The following is a 16,710-nucleotide window of genomic DNA, read 5'->3' as shown; positions in this document are numbered from 1 at the left end:
CACATGGATTTGATCTCTGACTTCAGGAACTCCCAAGGTCCCATAACACAATGCAAAGTCCTTTTACAGGAGAACCAGACAGAAGGAGGGCCCTAGCTCTGGAACTCAGCATAGGAGCACTTATCCCTTCCTTATGCCTGAAAACTGCTCCTAACCCTGTCTCCTGCTGAGAATTATATTCCCTTGGATGGCAGACTTGGGCAGCAGGGAGAGGCTCCTTACCTACAGAGAGCAGGTTCTGGGCATTCTCCAGCATCACCTCCTTGTACAGTTCCTTCTGGGGAGGGGACAAGAGGCGCCACTCCTCCCGCGTGAAGTCCACAGCCACATCCTTGAATGTTACCACCTCCTAGAGCAGCCCAAGGCAGAGCACAGAGGGCTGAAAGTTACATCACAATGAAGAGCCCACCTCTGGTCAATTACAGGAGGAAACTGACCCACAGAGAAGGGAGGGGCCTAAAGGTCCCGCCCTTTGTCAGTGTCAGAGTCAGCACTAGAAGCTGAGTCTGTAAGAGCCCAATGGAGACTTGAGAGAAGCAGCTCTAGAATGCTCCAGAACAATGCTGAGGAGTTTCTAACTATGGTGTGAAGAGAAATGTCATGGGGACCTCCATTGTAACTTTGATCTCAAGGGCCCCAGCAGTGGGAGGAAGCTGTCACAGAGTCACATGTCTGCTGCCCTGCCCTGGGGAGTCAGTGTCAGTGTGAGCGTCTGAGCATCAGCATGGCAGAGCCAGGCAGGGAGGAGCTGGGGGTGGAAAAGGCAATAGAGGGAAGGAGAGGGAGCTTTTATACCTCTCCATTGGAAGTAACTGACTCTCTGGGCTGGGGGTTTCTCTTTGAGCTTTCCTTATCTCTTAATCTCCTGCAAGCCCAGCCTGACTAAGTTGATTGGAGAAAGAGATCTAGAAAGGCTGAGACTTTCTCTCTCTGTGTATCTCTGTCTCTGTCTGTCTGTCTGTCTGTGTGTCTGTCTGTTTCTCTTTCTGCTTCTATGAAACTCCGTCTTTACTAATAAATGCTTATAAATTTGGTAATAAGCCTCCAGATCAATTTTTAATTATAAAATGATGGAACGTGTCTGCCTCTAAAATCATGGCAAAAGTCTCTGTTCTATCTGGGAGCTGTGTGGATCTGCGGAGGAGAAAAGAGGTGAAAGTTCTAAGTTCCCAGAACTAAGAAGCCAAGAGTCTCTCAGAGTCTGTCCAGTGCAGTGTATTCTGGAAGAAAGAGTTCTACAGGATGCCTTCAAAGAAAACAAAGGTAAAAAAAAAGATCTAGTTTGTTTTCTGAATGATTGAAATCAAGTTTGATGAAAACACGAGGAGTGTTCTAAAGAGATGGTCATTACAATCTAGACTCAAAGGAGTGATCTGGGTTGTTTCCAAGCCAAGTGAAGAAGACTTATCAGTTTTGACATTCAGGGTTTGAGGTTCCCCTTGGTGGGATGGGTCATAGCCAAAGCCTTTATTTTATGATTGCTTTCATTTGTATATGGCATATATTCCTTAATTAAACTTTATTACACAAAAACAAATATGACTATGATAGAGAAGGGAGAATTACTTTGTTCAATAAAAAATAATTAATTTGGGTATTGTTTAAGCTAATTCATGAGAAAAAAATATTGCCACTATCATTATGAGGAAGAAATGATCTAAACATACACCTAGAACTCTACAAACTTCACAGAACAAGACTCAAGATAACAAGTTAAAGAGGCCTACATCTGACAGCCCATATAAAGGAGGTTAGCCAGATCTGAAAATACCCTGATACTGTAGAGAGGCCACTTATTTTTCCTACCTGCTCTATGCATAACATGTGTTTGGCCAATGTTCCTGGAATTAGATGTTTTTCCATTTCACTTCCTTTATTCTAGGATTTGACTTCTGAACAATTGAGGACTTTCTGACTCTCTCTCATGCTTTTTCAGATTCCTAAGAATTTATAAATCTCTTCTTTCCTCTAGAATCGCTCGAGTTATTCTTCTTCACTGCAGAGTATTCAGTACCTGGGTTCTCAGCAAAGAAAGGCAGTCCTTTAGAGACTGATAACTGATCTTTAGTTGATTCTTTGACTCACACTCAACAGATACTATTCCAACCATCCTTCCTGCTCATACCTCTCACATCTATCCATCATGACCGGGGGTGAGGCACTGAATTCCAAACTTCCTTTCAAATAGAAACTGAATCTCAGATATCTTGATTCTCACTTTTACATACTTTTTCAACTGTCCTCTGACTTATTTCTCCACCATTTCCCTAATATGGGCACCTTCTCTCCACCCAAAACCCTTTTCATCCATCTTTTGTGTATTCTCTTCCTCTGTTAGGTTGTTACAACCTTAAGGTGAAGAGAACAGAAAACCTAGAATCTACCAATGCAAGCTGCCCCAGAGACAACAAAACAAAGAACAAGAGATTTAGAATGGAGTTCCACAGAAGGGAAGGACAACCTAGAAGAAAAGGCAACAAAGGTAAAACAAAATCTTCCCACTTCCAAAGCCCAACATCCTGATCTCAAAGATAGGAAGAACACAGACAACCTAAAGGTCAGAAGCCACCCAGAAGAATACAAATGGTGAAGAAAAACAAATACAATAATGACAATAACAATGAAAGAGCATGGGCTAAAACATCAGGAACATAGAAAACGAAATGGCAAAAGAAAACATTTAATGATTGCCTTTAGAAAGAAACCAACACAAGGCTGCCAATTCCAAGATTGGAAGTGGTTACATGGAAAAGTTCAAGTCAGAAACAAAAAGTGCTACAAGCCCTCAGAAAAAGTCCTTCAAAAGCAATGGAAAGGATACTAGAATAATACCAGACTATTCCAAATCCATGAAATGAAAGATAATCCAGAGAACGTTGGAATTTAGGAGGCAGCCCAGGGTGACCTATCCTCTGAGAAGGCTCAGCTGACCTGGTATCAGTTAGTTCATTAGCTTTTTCCCAATCCTACCAGTTGAATAAATGTTACTCACAAGACAGGATTTGGAAAAGGCACACAACTGAACAGAAGAGAACCGAGCCAGCTCCAGCACTGAGGTCACAAGATGGAGAGTGTTTCCACAATTCACCCCTCACTTGCCCCAAACCTCTCACTTCCTTCACAAGAGAGAATCAGCTCAGTAGATGGCACATGGTTGGACTGTCCCAGCTTCTTCACACATCCTACGTTTAATGCTGAGATCATGCTTTATGAGAATACTGGTAATAGAGGCTTTCTGGAAACAGCAGCCATGTCAGCCTCAGCATCTCTCCTCAGGGATGGGTAACTCCACACTTTAGTTCACAGAAGTTTCTCCACTCAAACCTCAGAGAAGAGGCTTCGGGTTAAACAGAATTCTTAGAGTATTAAATAAAAAAAATAAAATCCAGGAAAAAATGTAATTTGCTCCCTCATGACATGAGGAAGGGGATATCTGTGAGCGCTGAATAAAATCATCACAAAATTCATTTGGAAAAACAAAAGATGAACCATATCAAGGAAAATGATGAAAAGAAGCCAGGATAATTGGGGGACAGCACTAGCAGAGCACAGACTAGATTACAAATCAGCAGGCATCCTAAACCTGGATTATTGGTATAATAATAAAGAGATAAAGCAATGGGACTGCTTAAAGAAAGCAGAGTCATTAAAAACTTGTTGACTAAGGGGCAGCTGGGTAGCTCAGTGGATTGAGAGTCAGGCCTAGAGATGGGAGGTCCTAGGTTCAAATTTGGCCTCAGACACTTCCCAGCTGTGTGACCCTGGGCAAGTCACTTGACCCCCATTGCCTACCCTTACCACTCTTCTAACTAGGAGCCAGTACACAGAAGTTAAGGGTTTAAAATAAAAAAATTAAAAAAAAAACTTGTTGACTAAGAAAGTGGCCAGTAAGCTATTTGGGGGGAAAGTCCTTATTTGGTAAAACCTGCTAAGAAAACTAGAATGCAACTTGGAAGGAAATGAGGCTTAGACCATACTTGACTCTACACATGCTAGAAGTGAAACAGCTCATATATGCCTCACAGCTACAGGAAGATGTATTTGGAATAATATTTTATTTGCTCCCTAATAACATGTAAAAACAATTTCTAACATTCATTTTTTAAATTCAGTTCCAAATTCCCTCCCTCTTTCCCTTCCCCCTCCCCCAAAAAGTGAACAATCTGATCTAGACTTAACATGTGCAATCATTTAAGATATTTTTTTCCATATTAGTCATCTTGTAGAAGAAATCTCAAATCAAAAGAAAAAAGAAGAAAAAATGGGAAATATGTTTTGGTCTGAATTCAGAGTCCATCAGTTCTTTCTCTGGAAGCAGATTTTTTTTCTTATCACGAGTTCTCTGGGATTGTCTTAGAATACTGAATTGCTGAGAACAGCTGAGTCCTTCACAGCTATTGGCCAGAAAATGTTGCTGTGATCATATAAAATGTTCTCCTGGTTCTGTTCATACTTTGTATCAGTTCATGGAAGTCTTCCCAGGTTTCTCTGAAATGATTCTACTTGTTATTTTTCATAGCCCAACAGGGTGACATTTTAATCACAAACCACAACTTGTTGGGCCATTCCCCAATTAAAGAATATCCTTCCATTTCCAATTCTTTACTATCACAAAAAGATCTGCTACATGAATATCTTTCCCCCTATTGGGGATCTCTTTGGGACACCTGCCTAGATTAAAGGATATGCATGGTTGGTTTCAAAGCCCTTTTGTTAGAGTTCCAAATGGCTCCCCCAAATGCTAGTAGATCAATTCACAATTCCATCAACAGGCATGAGTGTCCCAGTTTTCACACATCTCTGAATTGATCATTTTCTTTTTCTGTCTTAATTGACAGTTGTGAGATGGTGCCTCTGAGTTGTTTTACTTTGTAGTTCTAGGACACAAATTTTTAAATGAATTAGACATAGAAGAAATTATCAAAAGAAGGGAAAGGTTTGATAACAAAACTGAAAAGCCTCTGCACAGGCAACATTCATACAGCCAGGATAAGAAATTGGGTGAATAAGAACTTTGGGATCCAACTTCCCTGAAATGGGTCTGGTATGCAAGAGAATTGGTAAACCTAGAACCAAGAGCCAGTAGACAAAGGATCAGAACAAAGTTTTCCAAAGAGATGCTAAGGATTCACAGCCACATAGAAAATGGTCTAAGTCATCAAGAGGAAGCAGAACCAAATCAGGAATGAGGCTTTATCTCATACTCTGCAAAATGCCAAAAAGAAAAATATTGGGAAACAATTGGTGCTGGAAGAGACTGTGGGAAGATGGGCACACGAAAGCAATTTAGCAGTTACGAAATAGAAGAAATTCATGAAGATCTGATTTCTAATCGCACCTCAGACACTTATATACTTTGTGACTGAAGTGTTACTTAATTTCCATTTGTCTGAATTTCCTTAGCTGTGAAATAATGAGAATAAGAACATTAACCGCAGAGGGTTATTACACAGACTGTTGAAAGCAGATTTTTAGGAGGATACAGAGCACTCCAGTGTGTGTGTATCCCATTCTTTGCAATTGAGCTCGATGCTCAATGTCTCCTTCAGGACCTCCCTACTCCATATCTAAAAAGAAAACTCTCAGGCCTTCCAGAAACTCTCCCTTTTCTCTTCAGCCTGTCCAACAAGGGAAAGACTGGACCATTATGGAATTCTACTGAACAGAGAAGGAACGTACCCAGCTCTTGGCTCTGCTACAAACAGCTCTGCTCAAGAACACTCAAAGCTCCTCTTCTGAGAAAAAGCCCCATTTCTGTGTGAGGCCCTTCCTGGGCTCCCCCCAAACTCCTCAGACTCTCTCTGGGTCAGGGAGCTCAGTAGCAGAAGGGCAGTGGTGGGGTCACACTCTGGAGTGGATCTAGGGGTCTCCCCAGCTGCCTGATTCTGGCTGTCACTAACAAGGACCCTGACCATTCGCACAACAGGGTCCAATGGCATACACTGACCTTCCAGCCCCTTCCTCTCCCTCCTCCTCCGACCCAGGGACACTGGCCTCCTGGCTGAGTCTTGGCCAAGACCTTCCATGCTCTGATTCTGGACCTTTCCAGGGGCTGTTTGTCTCCCTGCAGGGAAGGTTCTCCCTCCTGCCTCAGGCCTCTCAGCTTCTTCCTTCAAGTCCCAGCTAAACCCTTCCCTGGGGAAGCAGTGATTTCTGTGGTCCCCAGAACCCCGAGAGCCTTCCCTCCCAGAGGGCCTCCCTTCATTGTGTCTACACAGAGCTTGTTTGGACACAGCAGCTGACAGGTGTTCTTGGTCAGACTGTGGAGGGTAGCTGATGGCTTTTCCCTTTCTGTGAACTGAGCAGTGCCGGGCACAGACCAGGGTGTTCCTCCAGACTGGCTGGCTTGGCCTGAGAAGTGGGAAAGAGGAAGGAGCCAGAGAGACCTGGAAGACTGGAAGGACTTTGAGGCAGAAGTCAGTGAGCAGCACCAGGAGGACAATCTCTTGTCTAAGGATGACGACACAGAGCAGGGGACACTCTCAGGCTCTGCTCCAGGCCTGGCCAGACAAGACTCAAGAAGGAACAGGCTGGTGTGTGTGTGTGTGTGTGTGTGTGTGTGTGTGTGTGTGTGTGTGTGTGTGTGTGTGNGTGTGTGTGTGTGTGTGTGTGTGTGTGTGTGTGTGTGTGTGTGTGTGTGTGTGTGTGTGTGTGTGTGTGCAGGCAAACAGAGAGAATAAGCAGTTCTTTGGTCATCCTCTCCCCTCACCACTCACCAGGGAGAAAATCCAACATGGCAGGCAGTGCCTGGGGGGAGCTGTTGGGGTCTGCCCTGCCCAAGGGACAAGGAATCAGTCACAAACCCTGAGAAGAGACCTGGAAAGGGCTGTTCCTCCAGCCCTGGATGTGGGGACAGAAATGGCCCAGCAGGAAGGAGGGAGCAGCTTCCCAGTCCATTTTGTGTCAGAGCCTGGGAAGGGCCTCCCTGGCTGATGAGGCTCCCATTTGGGGCTAGAATGCACTTACCTGGCCTGGGAGTCTGTCCCTCTCAAAGGCCATCCCTTGGACTCCAGGCTCCCTGTAGAGGCATCAAAGTAGCCCCAGTAAGTCCATCTGGTGAAGCTCCTCCATCTTTTCCCAGCCTTGTCTCCCCACTCAGGGTCCTGCCTCCACCTCAAACCTTCCCCCCTCTTTATGGCCCCCTGAATGGAGCTCCAGCCAGAGCTCTTCCTGACAGGCCTCCTTTGGCCCAGGGAATGTCTGACTTCTCAGCCCTTCTGAGCAGCAGGAGATGGCCTGGAGCCCCCGGGCAGTCCCTCCCCTCTTTCCTCCAGTGCAGAAAAGCCCATCTTCCTCTCTGCCTTTGGGCTCACTCTCTGGGCCAATGGCTCTTAGTGGAACCTGAGAAGAAACCTGCCCTGAACTCCCTCCCAGCTCAGGATCTGGATCAGCCCCATCCCTCCTGGGCCAGGCCCTGGGCCTCTGCACCCTCAGCTGGGGAGGGAGAAGGGACCCAGAGGGGCAGAGGTTTTCCCTCCTCTTCCCAGACCTGAGGCTGCCCCACAGGGTTCTACACAGGGTGAGGGACCACAGGAGTCACCCAGGGCCAGGCCTGCCCTCAGGGGTGTAAAAGGGAATTCTTAATCCCTTGAAGTGACTTAACTGAGGAAAGAGCTGGCTGGCTCAGTGGACAGAGCCAGGACCAAAGAGAAGAGGTTCTGTTACCGTGGAGACCAGCCCACAGGAACAGGAACTAGAGACTGCTCTGAGAGAGGAAGTGATGGAAGAAGAACTGTTGGACAGAGAGAGGTCAAAGCAAGCCCAGGTGTGAGGAGGGGCCTTTTGCTCTGAGGTTTCCTGAGGGGAGGGGGCTGCTGTGAGAGTGTGGGGGTGGGGAGCTGTGCATGGTGGAGAGAGTGAGTTAGAATATAGATATAAAGAGTGTAGGTTGGGCCTCATTAGCGAGGCTGAAGAGTTAGTAGTGAGACTCTCTCAAAGGACAGTTTTTAGGTAGTTTATACGCTGATAGAAGATTTAGGTAGATTTAATTTAATTTAATTTTTTATTTTTTAGAAAAATTTTCCATGGTTACATGATTCATATTCTTACTTTCCCCTTCACCCTCTGACTTCCCCCACCCGCCATAGCCAACTCGCATTTCCACTGGCTTGTGAAGTGAGATATACCAGGGACAGAGGACTGCCTAGAAGGCAAGAAGGTGAGAGATGCAACACTGTGCAGGAGAAATAGCAAGCAGACCAAAGTGACTGGAACCCAGAGCATGGAGCGATGTGTGCATAGAGCTGTGGTCTCTACTTCTGCACTGCCCTGTCCAGCCTCTGAATTCTGGAAGAGAACAAGATGAGGGACAGGTTATAGAATTTAGAGCTGAGAGGGACCTCAGAGACCAATCAATCTAACCCCTTCATTTTACAAAAAGGAAACTGAGGCACAGAGAGGCAAAAATGATGCAGGACCATGGTCTTACAATTGCAAGGGACCTCAGAGGATATTTAAGGCAGCTAGTTGGTGCCTTAGTCCATAGAGTGCCAGGTCTAGAGTCAGGAAGACTCATCTTTATGGATTCAAATCTGGCCTCACATATTTCCTAGCTGTATGATCCTGGACAAGTCACTTTACTCTGTTTGTGTCAATTTCCTGATATGTCAAATTAGCTAGAGAAGGAAAGTGGAAACCATTCCAGTATCTTTGCCAAGAAAGCCCCAAAAGGGATCATGAAGTGTCAGGCATGACTGAAAAATGGCTTAACACCACCAACAACCTATTATTGAAGGGGGATTGCTCAATATACTGCCTCCACTCAGCCTCTTTGAATCTCAGGTTTTTCATTGCAAAATGAGGGTCTAGAGATGGTTCAATCATCTCCCAGTCTTTCCAGCTTAAATATTCTATGATTCTGTTTCTGTGCTGAAATGGCCAGAAATGACCATAGTAGAGGAAAGGGATGGATGGTCTGGTGAGTGGACAGACAGCACTAATGTGTGTGAAAAGTTATAAAAGATGGATTTAAAGAAGGGACAAAAAGTAAATTCTATACCTCTGAGTCCAGGAAAGTCAATGGTCATCCTCCCATTGATGTCCTAGTGGGACTAGAGCTTCTAAATATTTTGTTCTTGTCCTGACTCAATGGGCCTTTGCTAAACTGTCCTATTTCAAAATCCGGCTGGGACAGCAGGGTACTTGGCCCCTCTTGAAAGCGTGTTAACCTCATGCCCAGAAGCGAGAGCTGATCTCCACTTGCTTCCTCATTTATAAGAGAACACCAGAGTTGTTTGATTCACGGGATTTCATTTCAAAGGACCTGGGGTCAAACATCCATTTGATCCCTCCTACTTGTGTGACCTTGGAAAAGTCACCACCTTTCAGTGTGCAGAATCTTATCTGTAAAATGAGATACTATGCTGGATGCGCCCCCACATTTCTTAGGATATGATATTATGGTCTTGGGGCTGCTCTGAGACTATCATTCAACTTCATGGTGAAGTGGATGAAACACTTCTGATGGACACAGCCAGGCAAACGTGAATTTTCTACTTTTAAGTGATGGGGAGATATTTTTAATGTAGACTTTCCCGGGAATGTATCCCCCCCTCAGAGGTCTGTCATTACATTTCCTTAGTCAAATCTTTGTTCACATCATAGAAACTGAAGCCACCTTGTATAAAGTTCAAAGCAGCAGCTTGAGCATCCCTGCAACAATATTCTTTCAAGGGGGCTGGCAGACACCAGCTCTCAGTCAGTTTGAAAGCTGGACAGTCTCCCTGCCAGCACCGTAAGTTTCCTTCAGCAGCTGGCATTCAGACTCCAGACAATCTGGCCTGGGCACACTGGCATGCTGTGCTCTGAGAGGTGGGCCATGAAGCTGGCGTGGATGCAGTCCTAAGGTTGGTCTCAGCAGGGGCTTGCACTTGGGATGAGGAGAATTCTCCTGAAGGAGAAGGTGCTGTCACTGGGCCACTGTCTAGAAAGCAATAACATTTAATTGGGGAAATCAGTCCATTATACAGAATCCTTTTCTTCCTTTGAAGCATGTACCCAATGCCATCTCATGCCCAGTAGTGTCCAGGATCCATTGGTGTCATTTGTGGCAAAGAAATGGCACAAATGGATGGTTTGGAAGGGACATCAAGCACCAAGTGCTGAACTGGGAGTCAGGGCGTCATTGATCCAAATCATTCTTTTGACAAGAGCTATGGGTGTGATCCTGAACAAATCACTTATCCTCCCTGGACCTCAGTTTCTGTATCTGTAAAATGGGAATAACAGTATTTGCTATTAGAGACAGTAGTGAGTCTTTGACTCAGGGCCCAGAAGACCTGAATTTTTGTTCCATCTTTGACACTAATATCAGAATGACACTGAGGCAAGTTATGTTATCTCTTTGGGCCTCAGTGTCTTCATCTGGGGATAACAATCTCAGGGGTCACCATCTCCCATCACTGGGGTGAAATTTAAGTAAGACAATGTCTGTAAAATTTTGCAAAATTCAAAGTGCTATGGAAATGTTGATTGTTGTATTATTATTATTCCTTCTTGCTAAGTCAATAGGGTGCAATGAAGAGTGCTGGAATGGAATCAGAGGGCCCGAGTTCCTCTTTCTTCCTCCCTCCCCCCTTTCTCCCTTCCTCCCCCTTGTCTCCCTCCCTCCCTCCTTCCTTCCTCCCTCCCTCTTTATTTTCTCTCTTCATCCCTCCTTCCTCCCTCCCTCCCTCTTTATTTTCTCTCTTCATCCCTCCTTCCTTCCCTCCCTTTCTTCCCTCTATTTTCTCCTTCTTTTCCTTCATTCCTCTTTCTATTCCTTGCTGCCTTCTTTGGTTGATAGGTACTTTAGGTCACCTGGCAGAATCAGGCCAGGAACTGGAAAGGCTTCCATGTGCACCCCTCAGGGGCCACTGGATTGGTCTTCACATCATTATCTGACTTGGCTCACCTGGGAAGTGTTGAATGGTTACAAGATGCCCTCCTCATTTTACAATTTTAAACTTTGGGGGATTCATTTTTAGAATTACTTTTTCTTGAGTTCCCTGGCTTTGTGGCTTCCTTCTTTAATCACTCAATTTGGAGAAGGAGCTGTGTGACTCCTTTGCTTTCCTTTTTATAAACAAAAGCCTCTTTCTTCTCTTTGGTGAAAGTGACAGTCCAGTGGGAATATTGGTGGATCCTAAAGGAGATTTTAAAGTCTGAGGGAGCTGAAGCTGGAGAAGGCTGTGTGTGTATATTGGGAGGGTGGGCTTGGGGGAGCAGATAGCTCAGCAAGGTTCAGAACATGACTGTGTACCTGTCTTATCTGGTGATTGGTATGTCTCTCAGACCCTTTGGGAATTGTCCCTCCTTCTCTACCAGTCTGAAAAGGGGAGAAGGCAATGAGGTTTTTCAAAGATACAAACAGCTTGAAATGCACTTATTTGGGAGTCAGAAACATTTAGGTGAGGCCCCTGGAGCAGATGTGGGAAAAGAATGGGATTGGGATATAGCATTAGAGTACCTGAGTTCAAATCCTAGTTCTTGTCACTTCTTAGCTATTGAACCTGAACAACACAGGTACTTCTGTAAGAGGCAAATTTAGATATTTATATATATTTTTTTAAGTGTGGTCACCAGGAATCAATCAGATTTTGATTGATTCCATAATTAAAAAATAGACCCAAGTCAGGATGGCTTTACGGAAGTTTATTTACAATTAGGAAGGTTGAAGGAAGGGAAATAGAGAGAGAGAAACTCTGGCCTGACCAGAGGTCTGGCCGGGATGAGGATTTAGATGTTAATTAAACAAGGTTATTAGCCGCAAGGCCTTTGACAATTAGAGAGGCAAAGAAGCCTCTCTGAGAGAAACGCCAAGGTAGGGGGAAGGAAGTCAGCCTAACTTACCCACGTGACAATTCAGAGGGAAGCCACCTGAGGTCTCACCTCCTTCCACACCAAGTTCAAGCGCCCACTCCCTCAACAGGAAGTTACCATCATATTTGAAATATTGCAGCTTTCAGTCACTTCCTGGAGGTCCACCTCTAATTCAAGTGGACAAATGGCAGCCTCAACACTGTTTTGGACTGCCCAAAGGGCCGTCCCTTGTTCTTGATTAGTTACTTATTGCCACGTGTGGATAACTCATCTCCCCTCCCCAACAAGGGAGGTGGGGATGACATTATCTCTGGTGGCTAGAGTTTTAACTATGAATTGGGGGTGAGCTAATTCCATTTACACACTTCCCTTTTCTGGGACTCAATTTTTGCATCTGCAAAATGAGGATAGAAATAGCATAGGATCAGCTGGGTGGCTCTGTAAATTGAGAGCCAGACTTAAATACAGTAGGTCCTGGGTTTAAATCTGGCCTCAGATACTGCCTAGTTGTGTGATCCTGGGCAAGTCACTTTTACCTAATGTAAAAGGGGAAAAAGAGTTTTTTGGTTGGATATTAATATTTAAAGGTGTGGTTGCCAAGGAACTGAATAAATGCCAATTCCTAAAATGATTTTTAAAATTTATTTACAAAATATAGGAGAGAGTGGAAGTAGAGAGATGAGAAGAGTGTAAAGTAAGAGATCTAGTTTAAAGAACTAGACTACGTCTAAGAAAGAAATTTAAGAACAGTCTCACCAAGTTCAAGGTCCCAGCCAGAGATCCTCCAACTCCAAGCCACAAACAAGAAGAGAGATACAGGAAGTTGTCGCTCTCTTTTAAAGGGGCTTCTTTTGCATCACTTCATATGCCTTCCTCTTAGTTTACGTGTCCAATCACAACAGATGCTTTTCTTAGGACTGAGGCAGTCTGTAAATTCTGATTCTTCACTCCCTCAAGCACATGCGGGTCACAGACCTCTCAACTTGTGAATTAAGTGGAGTTGTTTACATTTTTGTTGATTAGATTTGAGAATGGCTGAGGTAGATTTAATCTCATTATCACACTAGTCCTTTTGTCTTGGAACCAATATATAGTATTGGTTCTAAAATGGAAGGTACAATTTTTTTAAAGAAAGAAATAGCATCAACTTCCTAGGCTGCTGAAGGAAATGGCAAACTACTTGTAAGAAGAAACTTAATTAATTAGCTTTTTAATCACCTATAAGGATTACTCTATTATAGTTTCTGTAACCCTGTGATTTATATAAAATATAATAGGAATAGAAGTAAATTTAAGAGCTTCTCCAATGATGAAAATTGTCTTACATTTCCCCTTTCCTTGCCACACATTCTGGAGGTTCTGACATGAGAAAACTGGGCCCCTAGCTTAGTCTTGCAATGTTATAACCAAATGACCTGAGAAGGGAAAGGAGAAAAGGGGAGTGACCCAGTCATGCCCTCTTTATTAGAATTTATTAACCATTTCAGCAAAATGTTCCCAAACTCACTTTGCTCATGCTACATACTGGATATGGCATGCTACCTCTGACTTTTGTAGTTTGTGCCCACAAAATAAAGTCAGATATTTGGCTCAGGATGTTGGCCTGGTTCTTTTTATTTTTTTCATATTCCATTATCTTTGTCATGAAATAGTGTCATGAAGAGCCAGATACCAAACAACAAAAGGGATCAAAGGAGATATTGGATATAAATTGCTTTGTAAATTCTTAGCACAATAGAAATATCATCCAGCCTATGTAAAATGGTATGATAATTTTACAGGTCTCTTCCAGATCTGAATCTAAACTGTAATAAGGAAATTAGGAAATTAGATATTTAGAGTGAGATAACACCCAGGCTGTCTCAAAAGACCCGAGAGTTCCAAGCATAGAATGGAGAGAAAGGAAGTTGCTTCCTTGAGGGACTCTGGTTAAGGCTGAGACAGGGAGAGTATGACTTTTTTACCTGTCCCAATGGAGAGCCCAAGGGACGTGGATTCAACACAGAGAAGAAAGACCTGTGAGTGGAAGATCAAGTGAGCAAGAAGATCAAAACTGGAAAGCAAGGGTATGCCCTTCAATTGGGGAATGGCTGAACAAACTGTGGTATATGCTGGTGATGGAATACTATTGTGCTCAAAGGAATAATACACTGGAGGAATTCCATGTGAACTGGAAAGACCTCCAGGAATTGATGCAGAGCGAAAGGAGCAGAGCCAGAAGAACTTTGTACACAGAGACTGATACACTGTGGCAAAATGGAATGCAATGGACTTCTGTACTAACAGCAATGCAATGACCCAAGACAATTCTGAGGGGTTTGTGGAAAAGATGCTACCCACATTCAGAGGAAGAACTACAGGAGGGGAAACAGAAGAAAAACAACTGCTTGAACACTTGGGTTGATGAGAACATGATTAGGGATGTAGACCTGAAAGGACCACACCAATGTAACTATCAATAATATGTAAATAAGTCTTGACTGACCACACATGTTAAAAACCAGTGGAAATGCGAGTTGGCTATGGGGGGCTGGGGGATTGAGGGGATGAAGGGGAAAGTAAAAACATGTGTAACCATGGAAAATTTTTCTAAAAATAAAAAATTAAACAAACAAACAAAAAGATCAAACTGAGGAGGTGGACATCCCAGTCTGAGTCAAGCTCCTTGATTTTACTATCTTGGATTTACCTTGCTGTGGACTTGTTTTCCTGTGGCCATCAAGAGTAGCAGAAGTGGACAAAATATGTGAGAGATCCAATTCCCTTTCAGCCAGCCAGGCTGACAGCCTGTGTAGAGTAGTGTAGTCTTTGACCCATCTCTCAGCCCTTGTGTTTGTCTTTAGTGTCCTAGATTTAGGGTGACCTCTCCCCATTATCTCTTACCCCTATAGTCTTTATTAAGCCTGTATTTTATACTTCCTTAGTCCCAGACTCACTCTGTAGTTTCACAGACTCCCAGGCTAGGTGAATTTGAGGTGGCAGTTGTAGTGAACTGTCATTCCAAGATTTCCCAAACCCTGTATCTTGGTATGGCTTGTGTTTCCCCAGTTTGTTGTTGTTTGTGGGTTACCAGTCTGTTATCCCTGACCCAAGCTGCCCTCCTGTTCCTCACTCTTTAAACTCAGTAATTATAAAAGTTACCCATAAAAACTCATACTTCTTGATGAGTGACTTTGAATATGTTAATTAGCTTCTTGTTTGCCTCACTTTCCTCATTTCTAAAATGTGTCTCTGGTGTATTTCCCAATGCCCCATCAGAGATGTTGTTGGGCTACCAGAGATGTAATGTCATATCTTAGTTACTGCATGGATATGTCAGACAATTGAGAAAACATTAGATCTTCAGGTCCATATCCCATGGGCTTCCCTCCAGTGTGTGGCACTCAAAAACTTTGTGCCTCTTAGCAGCTTATTGAATTTCTTTAAGCCTTAAGCAGCTCTCAAAACCAATAAATTATAGATGGATTGAGAACTTCCCCAGTATGGTAAGTTCCTATATTGACAGGATTCCAGGGCCTTGACATATGAGTGTGTGATAATTAGATTAAATCTACCCTGCCCATCTTTAGATTTAATCACAAAAGGTGAAAATGTCTCCACTTAACTCACAAGTTGGGAGGTCTGTGACCCATGTGTGCTAGAGTGAGTGACAAATCAAAATTTACTGACTGCTTCCTAGGCAGTCCTTAGAAAAGCATCTGTTGTGATTGGACACATAAACTAAGAGGTAGGCACAAGAAGTGACACAAAAGAAGCCCATTCAAAAGAGAGTTCAGTGAGCTCAGCTCTATCTCTTCTTGTTCATTGCTGGGACCTGGAGGAGTGCTGGACCTGGAACCCTGAGACCTTGGTAAGACTCTTCTTAAATCTTTCCCTTAGAACTACACATGGTGAGTGTAAAGACTAAATGTTCCTAGATTCTGTGAAGGAGCTCTTCTTTCAAGAGAGGACCAGAGACTAATGCTTTTGCTTCATTCATCCCCAGCCCTTGGGCCGCAGGGCCTCTCAGCTCAGTCTTCTCAGATTAAGGATTAATTAAATCTGCCTGGGTTGAGCCAGGGGCCAGAGCAAATTACTCAGTGTGTTAGATTACTTATCCTATCTTATTCTTTAATTATCTTATTTCCTCTTCCTCTCCTCATTTGTAAATAAACTTCCATAAAAGTCATTTTGACTTGAGGTTATTCTTTAATTGGAGATTGATAATTATTCAATTCCCTGGCGACCACACCTATTAATATTCACCCACTAAAAATCCCTTTTTGCCCCTTACAAGTGGCACAACCCATTTTTGGAAATTTATTAAGATTTCATGTTACATGTATCTATGATTTTGAGAGTCTGAGAGTTTCTTCTACTGAGGTAGAGCTGAAGCCTTAAGAGGCTTTAAGAGGGGTCTTGGCTGGAAAGTCCATCCCCCTTATGGCTTGTCTGCTGGTTGAGTTTTAGAAATCTTTTAGCTATATTGAATCCTGGACAGCAGATGTGCAAGTAATGGGTATTATCTTGCATCTCACCCAAAGCCTGGCTGCCATATCTTCCTTATAGGGTTCCATGGGTGTCCCGAGAAGCTGGCAGGTTTGTCTTCTGTAATGCCATTGGTCCAAACCCACACCAATTGTGTTTTCTCTCACTGCTAAATATTAATGACTATCATTCCACTTCCGTTTAATCATTTCACATTAATTAGCTATTGCAAAGAGATTTTTACTTTGAAGATATAACAAGAACATTGGTAGAGATAGTGAATGGCTTTTCCTGGAGGCCATCCCAATTTGGTAAGACCTGCCAAAGATTGTGGTTCACGGACCAAAGCCTCAGGTTCCCAATATTATCTTCTGCCATCATGATGCTTTAAATCGCTCTCTCTCTCTCTCTCTCTGTCTCTACTCTCTGCCTGTGTTTCTGCCT

The 16,710-nt window shown here is 43.6% G+C and overlaps 1 pseudogene; it reads right to left on the bottom strand.

Annotated features, from left to right (window-relative positions):
* Nucleotides 1-16,710, bottom strand: part of LOC123246920 — a 94,037-nt pseudogene that overhangs the window by 72,044 nt on the left and 5,283 nt on the right.

The sequence above is a fragment of the Gracilinanus agilis genome, chromosome 4 (genome assembly GCF_016433145.1).
Source record: "Gracilinanus agilis isolate LMUSP501 chromosome 4, AgileGrace, whole genome shotgun sequence".
NCBI classification, from domain to species: domain Eukaryota; kingdom Metazoa; phylum Chordata; class Mammalia; order Didelphimorphia; family Didelphidae; genus Gracilinanus; species Gracilinanus agilis.
Note: the sequence above shows the minus strand (reverse complement) of the source record. Positions and strands in the feature narration are given on the sequence as shown.